Source organism: Triticum urartu, chromosome 2A (assembly GCF_056163025.1).
Source record: "Triticum urartu cultivar PI428250 chromosome 2A, HENAU_Tu73, whole genome shotgun sequence".
NCBI lineage: Eukaryota > Viridiplantae > Streptophyta > Magnoliopsida > Poales > Poaceae > Triticum > Triticum urartu.
Genome location: NC_141874.1, coordinates 499579892 through 499596606, shown reverse-complemented (window position 1 = coordinate 499596606; position 16715 = coordinate 499579892).

Here is a 16715-nt window from a genome sequence, read left to right as displayed (position 1 = left end):
TGTTATGGAGCATCAACACCACACTTAACAGATCTACGGGTTACACACCTTTCTTCATGGTTTATGGAGCGGAGGCGGTTCTTCCTAGTGACATCCGTCACGACTCGCCCCGTGTGGCAGCTTATGTTGAAGCTGATAATGAGATAGCACGTCAGGATTCCCTGGACCTATTAAATGAGGAGCGTGATCTTGCAGCAGCACGTTCAGCGATTTATCAACAAGATCTCCGACGTTATCACAGCCGTCGGGTTAAGACCAGAACTTTTCAAGAGGGCGATCTAGTGCTCCGGCTCATCCAGGATCAAACTAATATGCACAAGTTATCCCCACCTTGGGAAGGACCTTTTGTGGTTAGCAAGAATCTGCACAACGGGTCATACTACCTCATTGATGTTCGAGAGCACAAAGACTCATGTAAATCGGAGGAGAAGACCAAGCGGCCGTGGAATATAGCTCTTCTTCGGCCTTACTATACTTAAGCCACAGGCTCTTCATATGTACATATTTATGACAATGTATATATTATATAATAAACCGGAGCCTCGAATAAAGCGGTGTCTCTTTTCTTTTTACATCATGTGTGTGCTTACAAGAGTTTCTACTGACCAAGCGGAGTTTTTTGTTAAACCGGTCTCTGCAGCCGCACGGATATAAAGAAAATCACTAGGGGGCTTGGTCATATCTGAACCATAGCTACACCTCTTGATCGGTTTGAAACCACAAAAGGATATCAGTAGGGAGCTTTGTTGTTGTCACACCATAGCTACACCTCTTGATCGGTTTGAAACCACAAAAGGATATCACTAGGGGGCTTGGTTGTTGTCACACCATAGCTACACCTCTTGATCGGTTTAAACACCATAAAGGGATGTCACTAGGGGGCTTGGTTGTTATCACACCATAGCTACACCTCTTGATCGGTGTTAAGCCAAAACGAAATTATGTGGAGCCAAAGAGAGTCTATTGCATTAAGCACAACTCAAACATAGGTATCCACCGAGCACAACTCACATATTACCTGGGGGCTCTTTGCTTCTCAAAGAATAATGAGTTTTGAACCCTTGTAATAGGCTATCAAGCTAGGCTTGGAAGCCAGGTGTATTCACCTAAAACCCCGGGTTATCCTGCCTCTTTAAGTAAGTCACTCCGTCCAGGTAAACCTGGTACGACCCATCGAACGTTTGACAAGTCAATCCCATGGACCCTGAACTTGTCAAAGTTCAATCGGTGATTGGTTAAAGATTGAGGTCCATCTTAAAAAGGCTTTGCAAAATGGTTTAACTCAGCGGCCTGGCAGCCCATGAAAAGTCTCGATTTAGGGCCTGGCAGCCCATGAAAAGCCTTGCATATTTCTGTTGTTTTTGCTGTTTTTATGTTAAGGGATTTAAAAACATTTTTCTAACAAACCGGTGTTCATTACAAACCGGCATGCCTTTCAGCGCTCCATCTTAAAAAGGCTTTGCAAAATGGTTTAACTCAGCAGCCTGGCAGCCCATGAAAAGCCTCGATTTGGAGCCTGGCAGCTCGTAAAAGCCTCGCATATTGTTTTTTAGTTTTATTTGTCAAGCTTTTCGCTTTTGTTGAGGTTCATAATATCTTCTGATAAACCGGCGTCCTTGACCCGGATTGGCTTTCAACTTCAAGTTGTTAGTACATGATCAGTTATAATCCGGCGTTCATTAAACCAGTCTGGTTTTGACTAACAAGTCGCCGGCGTTATAAGGAAAACCCGGTGTTTATTATATCCTGGTGCGGTTTATTGTCATAATCCGGCAAATTAAGGACGGAGTTATCACTGCTCCGGATTGGTGTTTACACCTTTACCATACAAGCAGTTGGTCAGCCAACGAGGTATGTTGCACATGTTATTTTTTATATACAAACTTTGATTATCCATCCAAGTATTGTCTATTCTTGGGCATCATGACCCGTCCAGTGGTAAACCACTAGGACACTTTCAAGTTCTTGTATCCAGGAACACAATCATCATGGGTTATGCATAAATAGATCCCAAAAGGTGGAGCAAGTTTTCACATTATCAAAGCATCACAAAACATGCTCGATGGCATGACAGATAAAGGAATTTTTGCTATCCTATTACATGAAGCTTCCAAACGGCTCCAATTGAATAATTGTTTTTAAGCATTGGCACACAATAGCTGGTAAACCGGCTGCCGGTTTAAGATGCTTCGTCTGGACGGTTTGACGGTTGAGGGTCAGTTGGTGCGATCACTTCTTCTTCATCCCTCCCCAGACGCTGGAAATCAACCGTTGACCAATCGGTTCCGGTTAAAGCTTGAAACACGGCTTCTTCATGGATAAGGCTAGAGGGGTTAATGTTAGGAGTGTAAGTATGCTTACGGATTGGAGCCACAAGTTCTTAGACTTCATGGATTTCGGCAGGTTGTCTCTTCCCTTCAGCGTCATAAGCCGGTTGGAAATGAGACAAGTCTGTGTCCTCTACCAGTTTGCTGGCTATTGGCCGCATTTCTTTGGTCAGTCTTCGGAGGTCATCATTGTCGAAGTTTGAATCGTCCTCCTTCACACCTGGATATCCTTTAATGATGTCCTCCACTTCAAGATCTGGAATCCATGCTTTGGCCCGGATTAGTGCGGTCAGCGCTCCTGCTCTTGCGGCTGCCTTCTTTAGTTCGTTAATCCGGGCTGGTAACATGGCCAGCTTCTCAAGAGTTTCTTTTATCAATGATGGTGCCAGTTTGTGGTAAGCTGCAGTACAAATAGCACGCTGGGATCCAGAGTACAGCTGTTCAATCAAGGTATAAGCCGCTTTAAGCTTCATCCGCATATCTATGCCCAGATGAGCAATGCAAGTACCTGTCATGATTTAAAATCAGCCAGCTGGTAAATAATAAGGTCTCAGGACTTGGACAAACAGCATAAGGAGATATTTACCAAATACAGCGGACGTCATAGCGTTGATTTTCCACTTCAAACCAGTTAGTTCATCTACAACTGGTTGCAGGGCTGCTTCGGCATCCTCAGCTCTTTTGGTTAAACCGGCCTTCTCGGTTTCCCAGTCAGCATGTTCTTTGTTAAAAGACTCCTTTAGCTTTTCCATAGTTGTCAAAGCTTTGGTCAGCTCCTCTTTGGTTTTCACAGCCTCTTCTTGTTGGGACTTCACGTTCTCTTGCAAATCAGTGGTTCGGGCTTCTCTATTTCTTAGCTCGGCCTGCAACAGTGAAGATATGTCAACAACAGGATATGTATTTTCTAAGTACAAAGCGTATAACAAGTTATGCACTTCGTACTTGGGGGCTAATGCCTATTTGATCTGATTCACTACATCTTTTATAAGTCTCCAGCACAATTTAAGCATTATCCTTAACACTTGGGGGCTAATGTACATCTGTTCAAAACGGACGCATGGATTTCAAGACCGGCCTTTGGGGGACACATTGAGGAAAGCTACATAATTGCATTGGTAAAGTATCGGTTTTTGTTTTCACTAAGGACCTGACATTTTGAGGGCCAGCAGGAGAGGATTAAAGTGTTACAAAGTCCCGGTTTAAGATTAAACATCATAAAACGGCCCTTGGGGCTACTTGGGCTAGTGTTTCAACTTTGGAATTAAGAAGTAAAGGGATATGAAAATACCTCATAACGTTCCTTCATCAGATTCACCAAACCGGCTTCATAGTCACGGTTTGAGTGAAGATGGTTTAAAAAACTGGAGTGAAGTTCTTCAGCACTGAGATGAGCATAACTTGATAAGTCAGTGCTCCATTTACCCTTTTCCCTGGCAGCACGCTCCTCTTTGGCACTATGTTGGGCCAAGATGACAGGATGGCCAGGAGAGTTGTGGCCCATGCCAGTAATGACAACATCATCTCCTTGGCCTTCAGTAGTATTAGTGCCTTTCACCGGACTAGCACGGTTTGGAGCTTCTAGTTCAGTATCAGGCATAGCAGGAGCAGCTTCTAGTTGTTCATCAACATTCTGGTCTTGAAGGGGCGGTTCATCAAAAGTAGCTTCAGGATGAGGACCCTCCGGTTCACGAGTTTGGTCCGGTTCACCTATTTGCTCTTCTTCAAAAACAGCATGGTCTTCTGACGGATTGTTGACCCGAGCTTTCTTGCTGGGTCTGGCTTTGGCTCTACAAACAAAATTAAAAGACGGCTTAGCATCTTATTCAAGATTTGCAACACATTTTAAGAAAGGGTTTGAATGCTTACCCAGCCACAGTTTTAAGAGGAGAGAGTTGGGTTGTTGTTGATTCGCCAGAGGATGAGGGAGATTTCACCTGATAATTTGAGTTGGGTGGATTAAGAGGTTGTCTGAAATAACCTGCCTTGGGATAAGAATTGTCAGAAGTGGGAGAAACCTCATATCGGCGCTTCCGAACAGGGGTATCAGGTAAACCGGCCGAAGTGACCTGTTGGCCACTGTGCCGGGTTGTCCGGCGAGCTTCATGCTGCTGCATCTTTAAAATAAATGTTGGATCCAAGTAAGCAAGAGGATGAGAAAAGCTTACTTTCCGGACTGCTTGACGGGTTTTTTGTGTTGGCATAGAGTCTGAACCGGAGGAAAGGGTAATTACCTCTGCATCATTAGCCTGGCTGCCTTCTATGTCCTCCTGATAAAGATCATCGTTAATGAGGTGCATAAAAAGGGAGCCAAGTGAGTCAAGTTCTACCTCAACTTCCAGATCATCTACATCTTCATCAAGTTCCATGCTGATCCGGTCGGCCGTTTTCCACTTTGAGGTACGCTTCACGGCTTTGGTTTTGGGACGAGATGGCTTTGCTGCTTTATCTACGGATGGCTTGGCCGTTTTATCTGCGCATTTCCGCTTCCAGAAGGGATCATCACCCTGTTCATACACAAACAGAAGACATTTTACAAGTTGAACAATTCAAAGATACCAAAGGTAAAAGTAAGCATAGTGCTTATAGCAGGCGGTTTATTTTGAGCATAAAAGGGGTTCAAGCCGGTTTGGCGACAGACTGATTCCGGTTCATTCAAAATTTTCTTAACACCTTCAGTGACATCTTCATCGGTTATCTGAATATTGATGTGGCATTGGGGGTCTTCTACTTCGCCGGTATACTCACACATTAAACTGGGGCGGCGGCTTAGTGGCAAGACGCTCCAAGATATCCAACAACGAACAAAATCAACGCCTGTTAATCCGTTGGCCATGAACGTTGAGGGGCGTATTTGGCCCGTTCTGCAGATCTTAAACGTTGAGGCATTGGATGAGTGTTGGAAAGTCGGTGCTCACGATAGCCTGGAAGAGGGTTATCATCTTCAGGAGAAGTATCTCTGCAATAGAACCAAGTTTGATTCCATTCCTTAGGGTGACTATGCAGTTTGGCATGAGGGAATTCAACTTCTTTCCGCTTTCGAATAGAAACACCACCAATTTCAGTGTTGGGATCATTTACAAACTCTGTATGCCGGTTTAGATGGAAAAAGTCCCGGAATAGCTCAGCAGTTGGTTCTTCTTGTAAGTATGCTTCACAGAAGACTTGGAAGTTGCATATGTTGGACACCGAGTTGGGTCCGATATCCTGAGGATGGAGTTGGAAACTGGCAAGAACATCTCGGAAAAACTTAGACCCGGCGGTTTGAAACCACGGCCTATGTGGTCGACAAAGATCACTACCTCACCCTGCCTTGGGGTAGGAGGATTCTCCGTTCCTGGAACTCGCCACCGAATTTCTGTTTTCTTGGGCAAGGTGCCGATACTGACCATTCCGTTCAACTATTCCTCGGTGATCCGGGAAGGAGCCCAGTTGCAAGCAGCGAACTGTTTGGCCATTGTGAAGCGAAAAGCTGAAAAAGAAATGCCGGTTTACAAATCATGCCGATTTACAAATCATTCATGATGGTATGCAAGATGCAATGGAATAAAAGATATACAGATATGTGAAATTGCATAAACCGGAGACTAATGCAATAATGAATAACAAGGCAATATCGGAACAAGGGTATATGGATACTGTTAAACCGGAGTATAACAATGGAGGTAAAAGGCTCCTCCGGTTTACCAGAGGGCTAATGGTATGTGATAGATTGCTTATACAAAGGTAAATCGCCAAAGTGATAAGAGGGTACAGATCTAAGGCAAAAACGACTAGGTAAGGTAAAACAGGTTCCACAAAGAGACATGGATATTTTGGATCTACCGAAAGACAGGATAGCAAAAATATTTTGACCTAAAAGGGTTGGTCCCGAAGCAGTTCATAAAGGTTCAGATCAGTTCTTATACACATAAGGGTTTGTTGTGGTAGCGGAAGATAACCATTATGCGGAATATATCAAGCTAAGAGGTTCTTGAGGTACAGGGAAGAGCTGCACTGGAGCCTTGATGAACTTCGATGAACTGCGAAGAACAAAGAAACCCTAGACGGATCTACAGAGGGGGAGGAGAAAGGACTTACTGTAGCCGTGGAAGCAGCGGAGGTGCGCTACGGTGTTCTGGTACAAACAGGTTGATGCAGCGGCCGACGGTGAGGTAGAAGCGAGGCTTGACAATGGCGGCGGCGCTCGAGTGCGGAGACGTCGCGAGGAAGAAGAAGGGATGAAGAGGCAACAAAAAGAAAAGAATGGGGTCCTCCGCCTCTATTTATAAGGGTAAAAGCGATAGGCGCGGGAATCGAGGAGCCCAAAAGATGGATAGATAATGAGATTGTTGCCTCGATTGTTGGATGCTCATTAATACAGGGTATCTTCGGCTTTAATGAACAAGATGACGTCACGACAGTTTACTACAAAACTGGAGGATGACGTCACAGCGGTTTACAAGATCTATGCGAAGGTACAAAGGGAGGAATTTTTCTAGGTGCTGAAGATTGACATGAACAAGTTCAAACCAATCTGGGGCCTAATGTTGGGGATATTACTACTGGACGTAAACCGGCCAGGAATAGCTGGATTAACTTTATGAAGATTAGAAGCCCATGAAGATGTAAGAATGATGGCGCTTTATGAAGGCCCAAGGCCCAAAGGCAGGTTAAGGCCTGTAGATGTAAACCGACCTTATTATGTAACTTGCATTTAAGATAGGAAGAATAGAGACCGAACCGGACACGTTTATGATCCGGCTTCGGGACTCTGTAAACCGGCGGGCGTCAACCTATGTATATAAAGGGACGACCCGGCAGCGGTTCAGGGACAACAACTCGAGGGCCAGTCAAAGCGGATTCGCTCCCTGGTCATCGAAACCCTAGCAATACCAACCACAACTAGACATAGGCTTTTACCTTCATCGAAGGGGCCGAACTAGTATAAACTCCCTGTGTCCCCTTGTCTGGTTTAACCCCTTTAAGATAACCCGTTGTGATGGCTCCACGACTAAGTCCTTTCACAAGGACATCTGCTGTGACAAACCCATGACAGGTCTAGTCCATCACATCATTCTCTAATGATGTGATCCCGTTCATCAAATGACAACACATGTCCATGGCTAGGAAACTTAACCATCTTTGATTAACGAGCTAGTCAAGTAGAGGCATACTAGGGACACTCTATTTGTCTATGTATTCACACATGTACTAAGTTTCCGGTTAATACAATTCTAGCATGAATAATAAACATTTATCATGATATAAGGAAAAATAAATAACAACTTTATTATTGCCTCTAGGGAATATTTCCTTCAGTGGGCACAGCCCACCAGGGCGCGCCTGGGCCTCCGGGCGTGCCCTTGTGGGTTGTGCTCCCCTCGGAGCACCCCCCCCCAGGCGCTTCTCCGGCCCACTGGATGTCTTCTGGTCCAAAAAATCCACAAAAAGTTTCGTTGTGTTTGGTCTACGTTTGGTATCGATTATCTGCGATGTAAAAACATGCAGAAAACAACAACTGGCACTTGACACTATGTCAATAGGTTAGTACCAAAAAATGATATAAGATGATTATAAAACATCCAAGAATGATAATATAACAACATGGAACAATCAAAAATTATAGATACGTTGGAGACATATCAACATTCCCAAGCTTAATTCCTGCTCGTCCTCGAGTAGGTAAATGATAAAAACAAAATTTTTGATGTGGAATGCTGCCTAACATGTCATATCATATTCTTTTCTTTATAGCATGGACATTTGGAATTTTATATGGTTCAAAGCAATAGTCTAGTTTTGACATGATAATTTAGATACTCAAGCATATCAACAAGCAACCATGTCTTTCAAAATATCAACACTAAAATAAGTTATCCCTAGCCCATCATGCTCAATCATTGATCCACTCATGAAACACAATCACATATTAGCTACACCTAATGCTCAAGTATGATCATAGTGCCCCCTAGTTGGTGCTTTACAAGAGAAGATGGAGACTCAAATTAAAAATAAAAATTGCATAAAGTAAAAGAAAGGCCCTTCACGGAGGGGAGTAGGGATTTGTAGAGGTGCCAGAGCTCAAAGCGAAAATTGAGATATAAAATCATTTTGAAAGGCATACTTTTCCCACCAACGAAAACGACTTTGAGCTCCCAACACTTTCCATGCTAGATATATCATAGGCGGTTCCCAAACAGAAAATAAAGTTTATTCTTTTTTCAACCATACTTTCACTTTCCATGGCTAGCCGTATCCACGTTTTCCCTCCATACCAACAGTTTCCAAGGAATTTCTTATTTGACAACATAAAGTAAATTAATTTTTCATTTTGGCACTGGGCATCCCTAATACCTTTTCCTTACTCTCGTGCAATGACAAGTGAATAAACACTCATCATGAGAATAACACATCTAGCATGGAAAATATTGGCTACCCCTCACCGCCTCGCGAGCGGTACGAGCACACAAAATAGAAATTTATTTTGAAAATTAGAGATGGCACATACAAATTTGCTTAGAATGGCAAAAGAATACCGCATATAGGTAGATATAGTGGACTCATGTGGCAAAACTGGTTTAAAGGATTTTGGATGCACAAGTAGTGATCGTACTTAGTGCAAAATGAAGGCTGGCAAAAGATTGAGAAGTGACCAACCAAGAAACAAATAATCTCATAAGCGAGCATTAAGCATAATTAACACCGAATGATGCACCACAAGTAGGATGTAATTTCATTGCATGACTATTGACTTTTGTGCTTGCATAGGGAATCACAAATCTTAACACCAATATTTTTACTAAAGCACAATTACTCATCAACATAACTCACATATCACATCATCATATCTCAAAACTATTACAAGGAATCAAGTTTATTTTGTCCAATGATCTTCATGAAAGTTTTTATTATATCCTTCTTGGATATCTATCACTTTGGAACTAATTTTCATGTGTTTCTTTTGATAAGCTCAAACAAATATAAGTGAAGATCATGAGCATAATATTTCTTTCTCTCAAATTAATTTAAGTGAATCAAGAGAGAATTTCTTTGAAAATTTTTACTAACTCTCAAATATATCTAAGTGAAGCAAGAGAGCATTTCTTGAAACATAACAAAGCACACCGTGCTCAAAAAGATATAAGTGAAGTACTAGAGCAATTCCATAGCTCATAAAAAAATAAGTGAAGCATAGAGAGCAATTCTAACAAGTCATGGCATAGTTTTGGCTCTCTCATATAGGTGTGTCCAGCAAGGATTCAATACTTAAAACAAGCAAAGACTCATATCATACAAGATGCTCCAAGTAAAACTCATAGTATGTGACGAATATAAATATAGCTTCGAGTAAAATACCGATGGTCATTAGAAGAAAGAGGGGATGCCACTCGGGGCATCCCCAAGCTTAGTTGCTTGCTTCTCTTTGGATAATAGCTTCGGATGCCATGGGCATCCCCAAGCTTAGGCTCTTCTTACTCCTTATTCCTTCATCCATCGTAAGATAACCCAAAACTTGAAAACTTCAATCACATAAAACTCAACAAAACCTTCGTGAGATCCGTTAGTACAAGAAAGCAAATCACTACTTTAAGTACTATTGCAAACCAATTCATACTTTATTCTTGCATTATATCTACTGTATTCCAACTTTTCTATGGAAAAAACTCATCAAAGAAAACAATAGAATCATCAAAACAATCACACAATGCAAAGAAAACAGAATCTGTCAAAAACAGAACAGTTTGTAGCAATCTGGATATTTCAAATACTTATGAAACTCCAAAAATCCTGGGAAATTAGGAAAATCTGAGCAATTTGTATACTACTCTTCTGCAAAAATGATTGGTATTTTATCATGCTCTGCTTAAAAAATTAGAATTGTTTTCGTGAGCGCGAAAGTTTCTGTTTTTTCAGCAAGATCAAACAACTATCACCCAAGAAGATCCTAAAGGCTTTACTTGGCACAAACACTAATTAAAACACAAAAAACACAATCATGACAATAGCATAATTGTGCAAACACTCAAGAACAGAAAACAAAAAGTAAAAATAAATTTTATTCATTGGATTGCCTCCCAACAAGCGTTATTGTTTTACGCCCTTAGCTAGGTATAAAGCAAAGGATCTAAGTTTTGTCACCTATAGTTTTGGCAACTTTTGTAAGGGTTTTCTCAAACCTGGGAGGCTCTTTACGCTTCCCTAAATTCTCAGGAAAAGAAACCATCTTTAGATCCAAAATATCCAATCGCTTGTTGCAGAGAGTAATCAAGGTATTCATGCGATTGATACTACCATTGAGATGTTTGAGGGGTTTGTTATATTTTTGTAATTCAACCATATGTTTATGCAAATCACCAAGTTTTTCCAACATTTGAACTCCTTATGGGGTGAAAGAAAACCCCTTCTTTTGAGGTGGAACCCCCAAAATTCCTTCTAAAATTTAATAGGCAGCATTAGCATCAAGCTCAATAAAATTCCCTTTAGCGACAAAATCTAGGAGTTGTCTATGATGCAAAGCCAATCCTATGTAAAAGTTACGAAGCAAGATCTTAACGTCCCCCTTTAAATTGCAAATACGATAGGATTCCATAAGCATATACCAAGCATCTTTCAAATTTTCTCCTTGTCTTTGCTTGAAGTATAGAACTTCAAAATCTGGTGACAAAGGAGGAGTAGACACGCTAGCCATCGGGACTAGAAAGCAAGAAAATGATGAACAAAAAAAAGAGGGCGAATAAAACGGCAAATTTTGTGAAGTGGGGGATAGGAAAATGAGAGGCAAATGGCAAATAATGTAAATTGCGAGAAGATGAGATTTGTGATTAGGAACCGGGTAGATGTTGACGATGCACCCCGGCAACGGCGCCAGAAATTTCTTTTGATGTCTGCTAGACTACGTCGGTATTTCCCCAAAGAGGAAGGGATGATGCAGCACAGCGACGGTAGGTATTTCCCTAAGTGATGAGACCAAGGTTATCGAACCAGTAGGAGAACCCAGCAACACTACGTAAACTGCACCTACACACAAATAATAAATACTCGCAACCCGACGTGTAAAAGGGGTTGTCAATCCCTTTCAGGTAACAGCGCCAAAAATTGGCAAACGGACGTGAGAGAGTTGTAAATATTGATAGATTGAAAGCCAAATAAAATAAAATGCAGCAAGGTATTTTTGTATTTTTGGTTTAATAGATCTGAAAATAAAAGCAAAGGAAAATAGATTGCAAAGACAAATATATTAAAGAAGAGACCCGGGGCCCATAGATTTCACTAGTGGCTTCTCTCGAGAAAAATAGCAAACAGTGGGTGAACAAATTACTATTGGGCAATTGATAGAACTTCAAATAATCATGACGATATCCAGTCAATGATCATTACATAGGCATCACGTCCAAGATTAGTAGACCGACTCCTGCCTGCATCTACTACTATTACTCCACACATCGACCGCTATCCAGCATGCATCTATTGTATTAAGTTCTTGGAGAAACGGAGTAATGCAATAAGAACGATGGCATGATGTAGACAAGATCTATTTATATAGAAATATACCCCATCTTGTTATGCTTAATGGCAATGATACATACGTGTCGGTTCCCCTTCTGTCACTAGGATCAAGCACCGTAAGATCGAACCCATCACAAAGCACCTCTTCTCATTGCAATATAAATAGATCAAGTTGGCCACACAAAACCCAAACATCGGATAAGAAATACGAGGCTATAAGCAATCATGCATATAAGATATCAAAGAAGACTCAAATAACTTTCATGGATAAAAGGATAGATCTGATCATAAACTCAAAGTTCATCGGATCCCAACAACCACGCCGCAAAATGAGTTACATCATATGGATCTCCAAGAGACCATTGTATTGAGAATCAAACGAGAGAGAGGAAGCCATCTAGCTACTAACTACGGACCCGTAGGTCTACAAATAACTACTCACGCATCAACGGAGAGGCACCAATGGGCATGATGAACCCCTCTATGATGGTGTCTAGATTGGATCTTGTGGTTCTGGACTCTGCGGCGGCTGGAATTGATTTCCGTCAACTCCCCTAGGGTTTCTGAAATATTGGGGTATTTATAGAGCAAAGAGGCGGTTCAGGGGGCATCTGAGGTGGGCACAACCCACCAGGGCGCACCTGGGCCTCCGGGGGCTCCCTGGTGGGTTGTGCTCCCCTCGGAGCACCCCACCAGGCGCTTCTCCAGCCCACTGTATGTCTTCTGGTCCAAAAAAATTCACAAAAAGTTTCGCTGCGTTTGGACTTCGTTTGGTATCGATTACCTGCGATGTAAAAAACATGCAGAAAACAACAACTAGCACTTGGCACTATGTCAATAGGTTAGTACCAAAAAAGATCTAAAATGACTATAAAATGATTATAAAACATCCAAGAATGATAATATAACAGCATGGAACAATCAAAAATTATACATACGTTGGAGACGTATCAGGGCCCGAGTGCCATGATTTCAGATCTGAACCGTTTATGTTTTCACCATTATATCTATATTCTTGATACGACCTTGCAAGTTATATGCACCTGTTACGTGTTATGTTCTGTAAACCACAAGATGACAATAATTGGGATACTTTCCGGCCGATGATGGCCGTAGTTTGAGGAGTTCATGTATTCACTATGTGTTAATGCTTTGTTCTGGTTCTCTATTAAAAGGAGGCCTTAATATCCCTTAGTTTCCTTATGGACCCCGCTAGCACGGAAAGGTAGGACCAAAGATATCATGCAAGTTATTTTCCATAAGCACGTATGACTATTTACGGAATACATGCGTACATTATATTGACGAACGAGAGCTAGTTCTGTGTCGCCCTAGATTATGACTGTTATATGATGAATATCATCCAAAGAAATCACGGATCTAATGCCTATGAGATTTTCACATATTTCTCTTGCTAAGTTACTATCGTTGTTGCTACTGTTACAACTGCTAAAAAAATATTGCTACTGTTATTACTGTTACTATTGCTGCTACTGCTGTTGCTATCGCCATCAAACTATCATACTACTATGCTATGGATCACTTTGCTGCAGATATTTAATTCCCAGGTATGGTTGAATTGATAACTCAACTGCTAATACTTGCAAATATTCTTTGGTTGCCTTGTGTCGAATCGATAAATTTGGGTTGAATACTCTACCCTCGAAAACTGTTGCGATACCCTATACTTGTGGGTTATCATGTACACACTTAAATTGCTATTTTGCTGATGCAAGTGAACAATCAACATTTTTTATTTATCCATGCTAATGTTTCCTCTTTGTTTAATTAGGCATGTGCGCTTGAGGGAGAGAAGAGGCGCAAAACATTGACATTTTTCATGCTTTGGACAAACATCTTTGTTCATATCTTTATTTTTTCATGGTAATGCATGAGGGTGACGTCGTCATGGTAGAGCTCTGGATGAAGGGTCGGTCCAGTATAGAACCTGGAGGTACTAGCACTAGATGGGAAGACCGTTACCGCCCTTGTGCCTTGTTGTTGGCCTGCCATGGCAGTGTCATTCACTGGCTCACTTGGAGCGCAAGGTAGTGGATTTTATGATAAAAGTGAGGGTTGAGAATGAGCGGGGTGGCGATTGGGGTTGATCTGTTCGGTTGCGACTGTCTGAGCGAAATAATGTCCCTACTTTAAAAAATATGGCAAATTGCATTTCATTAGACATGGGTTTGCAACAAATTGCATGAGGGAGTGTTTCATATATTTTTTTACATCAAGTTGTACATTTTTTTGTTATGATAGAATGGTAAATGCATTGGTTGGTTGCTTCAAGATTTAATATGTTCAATTGTATGTTCCAACGTGGCAATGGCTCAGCAGACATCAGATATACCTTCTTGGCTCGAGGCGTCACACGCGGGGGGGGCACACTTTCTCCCACTTGATGGTGGTGGCGGATCGTGGCGGAGAGCACGACGGTTGGCAGGGGACTCCTCGACGGTCTGTGGGGAAGTACAATGTAAAGGAGTGAGGGCACCATGGCGAAGGTGAGGATGGGCTTCATCCAATTTTAATGTAGAGGGCTCTAGCTATAAATATCTCGCCACAACGAAAGACGGAGCAAGAAGGGAAGGGTCCGGCATGATAAAGGAAGGGTGCGTCGTGGGGTGAAGTTTTTGTGTTGAGATAACGTGTTGGAAATAATGTAACGGGTAGTCCGGACAACCACTTTTCTCCCTTCAAAATATGGGTTGGATTTAGGAAGCCCGAACTGTCCAGACGTTTTAATTTTGAAAAGCCTATTGGGTGACCTCTTGATGTCTAAACATGCTCGGACATATCAGGAGAAATGAGCTTTGACTTTGAAGATGACCTTACTCATTTGCTTAATTCATTTATATACATTGTAGTCTGTAGCAACGCACGGACATTCTATTAGTTATACTGTAATTAACAAGCCGGTTAGGTTTACTCTAGAATCACGTTCATATTTCTTAGATAGACCCTAGAACTAATCCAAAACTGGAGAACACCCAAAGAATTCCCGTGTGCACCATGACCGAACAGTTGGGGTGGATCCGTGGGGTTTGCTCAAATCAAATGGAGCCGGACATCGGCGGTTGGCCCGAACATGAGCAACGGAATCGATTGGGCGGCATGCATGATCGCGATACACGAGAGCGTGCGTGGTACACTCCACAAGCCAGATCCAGCTCCACATTCCTCCCCCCTGTAAACCGAATCCCGGCCGGCATAGATACATATAGGTGTTTTTTTACCAATGTGAACACTTTCATCCTACAAAAATTGAGTAATTGATGCAGTTAATGCGCTAGTTGATAAATATGCAGCTGCTTCTCTCTATATAATATATGATACTCCCTCCGTCTAGGTGTATAAGGCTGGTCGTCGTGGGGAGTAACTAATACTAGTGTCATGCATATGACACTAGTCTAAGTTACTATCTCCATAGTGTGAAGTAACATAATAGTAGTGTCATAGATGGGTTCATTTATTAGCTTGTAGACTCATCCTTTCTTGGGAAGCGCTATGTTACAGTAATAGTCATAGTGGAGAGTAACTTAGACTAGTAACATGCATATGTTACTAGTTTATGTTACTACCTTCATACTCCCTCCTTTCCGGTTTATAAGACTAGCCACAATGGGTAGTAACATAGAGCAGTAACATGCCCATGTTACTACTCTATGTTACTACCTCTATAGTGGGGAGTAATATATGTGTGGTAACATGCAATACTTCATTTATTATGTTATAGACTTATCTTGCCTTGATATGTGTGATGTTACTCATACTAGTAGTAACTACCTATGTTACTACATGCCTCTCTTTCTTCATTTATTGCTTGCCACATCATCTATTTTATCTAGATATGTGTGATGTTACTACCTATGTTACTCCCACTGTGGGTAGTCTAAGGCTCAAATCTCAAATCTCATCAACCAAGGCATTTTGTGAGTGGAGGAATGTATCTCGTACTTTACAAAACTATACCAATTAGGTTGGTCATAGTGGGGAGTAACTTATACTAGTGTCATGCATATGACACTAGTCTAAGTTACTACCTCCATAGTGCAAAGTATCATAATAGTAGTGTCATAAATTGTTTCATTTATTGCCTTATAAACTCATTTTACCTCGAGAAGCGCTATGTTACAGTAACATATTATGTTACTCCAAAGACCTCTCTCCTCATTAAATACTTGCCACATAAGCAAAATTGTCTTGGGGTGTGTTAAGTTACTACCTAAGTTACCCCCACTATGGCTAGCCTTAAACTCATGCATTAATTTGGATTAATTGCAGTGCATGCATGCTTGGCCACTAGATGAGTAGGAACATTACATGCATTGGTGTGTTCCTCTTTAATTCTTGCATGCAAAGATTTAATGCGCATTGGAAACTAAAAATGAGATGGAGATGAGCCCTCTAAATTGGAAAAACAAAAAAGTTGAAATACTCCCTCTGTCCGGTGAAAAGTGTATATCTAGAAATTTTAGAACAAATTATGGAGTTGAGTACAAAATGCATTGGAAAGGTGCAAGCCACCATCTCTCTCATCTTTAATTACCCAACCTCCAATAAGCTAAGTGCATGTAGAAATTAAGAAGACCATGTGTAAATTGCTATTGGTCTTCATTACCGTGTGATGAGAGAGAAATATTTTTCCCACTTTGAAGTGCATTGAAAAGATAAAAGTACACTCTTTTGTGGACAAATTTTAAAGCTAGATGTACACTCTTCACCGGACGGAGGGAGTAAGCCTTATAAACCAGAAAGGAGGGAGTAGTGGGTAGTGTCATATATGTGGTAACATAGATGTCTTCATTTATTATTTTGTAGACTCATTTTGCATTGAGAACCGCTATGTGATAGTAACATATTATGTTAATCTATTTGCCTCTCTCCTCATTAATTGCT